At 44.4% G+C, this 2,216-nt stretch overlaps 1 non-coding gene across 1 annotated transcript; it reads left to right on the top strand.

The window, feature by feature from the left end:
* The first annotated feature begins 369 nt into the window (after window positions 1-369).
* On the top strand, window positions 370-475 carry LOC138382094 (U6 spliceosomal RNA). The gene has a single exon (XR_011233262.1). It is a non-coding gene; the product is annotated as a U6 spliceosomal RNA (small nuclear RNA).
* The last annotated feature ends 1,741 nt before the right edge of the window (window positions 476-2,216 follow it).

Raw genomic sequence — 2,216 nt, forward strand, 5'->3', positions numbered from 1 at the left:
AGTGGGAGCAGGGCTCAGTCCAAGTCTGAAGGTCTCAGAACTGCGGAAGCAAATGGTGCGAATCTCAGTCCAAGGCCAAAGCCCTAACAATCTGGGAGCCGCTGGTACAAGTCCTAGAGTCCAGAGGCCGGAAAGCCTGGAAAGCAAATGTCCAAGGGCAAGAGAAGAAGATCTCCCAAGTTCTCTGGAGGTAGAAAGAGAAAAATTGCTTTTCCTCTGCCTTTTTTATTTCTATCTAGGCTTTCAGCTGATGTATGGTGCTCACACACATTGCGTGAGGGTGAATCTTCCTTACTCAGTTCACTGATTTGAATGCCAATCTCCTCCAGAAACATCCTCATGGACACATCCCAAAATAATGCTTTACCAGTGCTTGCTTTGGCAGCACATCCACGAAAATTGGAACAATACACAGAAGATTAGCATGGCCCCTGCAAAAAATTTAATTAATTAATTAATGCTTTACCAGCTATCTGGTATCCCTTAATCCAATCAAGTGGACACCTAAAATTAACCATCACAAACCTTGCCTACTTTCACCTACACAAGGACTTTGATTTTACAGTTATTCATTCACTCTCTTTTCTGTTTCCACACTTTATGCTTCTCTCCTAGATCATGATCATCAACAAATATGCTATAATAATTCCCATATAAATACAAATGCTTTTCCAAGAATCTTCGTTCTCTTCAGCCACAGCCTGAGTCCTCTGTTGCCTTGTAGCAATCCATTTAGAAAGTGTCTCTGAAGATGCTTTGCACATCCTCATCCTGAGTTCTTTCTTCAGCCCACTCCTCTCTGGCTCTACCCATGCCTCTAGACTGAAAATGTTTTGTCTGGGTCACCACGTCGTCGCAGTCAACCTGTCGAGAGCATACAACACTATTTTCCTCCTGAAAGACTTTCTTCTTTTGGCTTTCAGAACACCACAACCTCCCGGTGTTCTTCCCACCTCCCTGTGCTGCCTCAGTCTTCATTGCCGGCTCCTCCTCCCCTCAGTGAAATTATAGGAGGTCTCAGAGCTCAGTGCTCAGCTCTCAGACCTCTTCTTTATCTATGCTCACTTCCTAGAGGGACTTGCCCACTCCCCTGGGTTTAAATGCCATCCATATTCTGATGTTTTCCAACTTCATATTTCCAGCCCAGAGCACTTCCCTGAGCTCGATGTCCACTTCTCTAATAGGCTTCTCAAATCTGACAAGGTCACATGAAGTTCCTCCTGACACATGCTTCTTCCCCAGCCTTCCCTGTTTCCACAAATAGTTACTCTATTCTCCCAGTTATAATTCTTCAGGCATCCTCGTCCCCACCACTCATCTCTCTTCTAACATCCAGCCCAAGAGCAAGCCTTGTCAGCTCTTCCTTTGAAATATATCCAAGGCTGACATCTTGCCACCTCTGCCTCTGTCTCCCAGCCTGAGTCTTCACCATCACCTCCTGCCTGGTCATCTTTGCTTCTACTCTTGTCCCAAGTCTCTCTCTTTCCCCCTGCCCCCCACATTCATTTTTTCCCATAGAAACCACAGGATGTTATTTTAAATATAAATCTGCTTACGTCATTTCTAAGCTATAAACTTCCCAGTGGCTTTACATCATGCTGAGAACAAAATCCAAGTTCCTGCACGTGATCAAGAATGCCCTTCATGGTCTGACTTCGGTCTTTCTGAACTCATGTTAACTTCACCCTACCTTGCTCATCTTAGCCTCGTCAGCTCTTTTTCTGCTCCTCTTATACCAAGCTTCTTCCCTGCTCAAGGCTTTCACACTGTTTGTTTCCTTAGCCTGAGATGCCCCTTCTGACCTGGCCGTGGTCAGCAGAATTCTACGTTCAAATGTCACCTCTTTAGAAGACTCTCCCCTGATTGCCTGTCTCTCCTCTAGAGCCATTCTGCACCCCTTGCTCTGCTTTGGTTTTCTTCTCAGCATTTATCAGGTGTCCGTGGTATTGCACACTGACTTTTTGTTGTCTAGACCCTTCCCTAGAATGTAAACCCTATCAGGTCAGTGTTTTCATCTAATTTACCGTGTATCCTGGGGCCTAGAAGGTGCCCAGCACATAGTAGGTTTACAGTAACTACTTTTTGATTGAATAAATAATATTATTTATATCAAACTTTATGTCCTGATAGTCACTGTAAGGAGAAGAAAAAACTTCTGCAAACTTAAGCTTCCACAGGGGAAGAAACGATTCCACTTTGTGAAAAGCTGAAATGTA

Source organism: Eulemur rufifrons, chromosome 3 (genome assembly GCF_041146395.1).
Source record: "Eulemur rufifrons isolate Redbay chromosome 3, OSU_ERuf_1, whole genome shotgun sequence".
NCBI classification, from domain to species: Eukaryota; Metazoa; Chordata; class Mammalia; order Primates; family Lemuridae; genus Eulemur; species Eulemur rufifrons.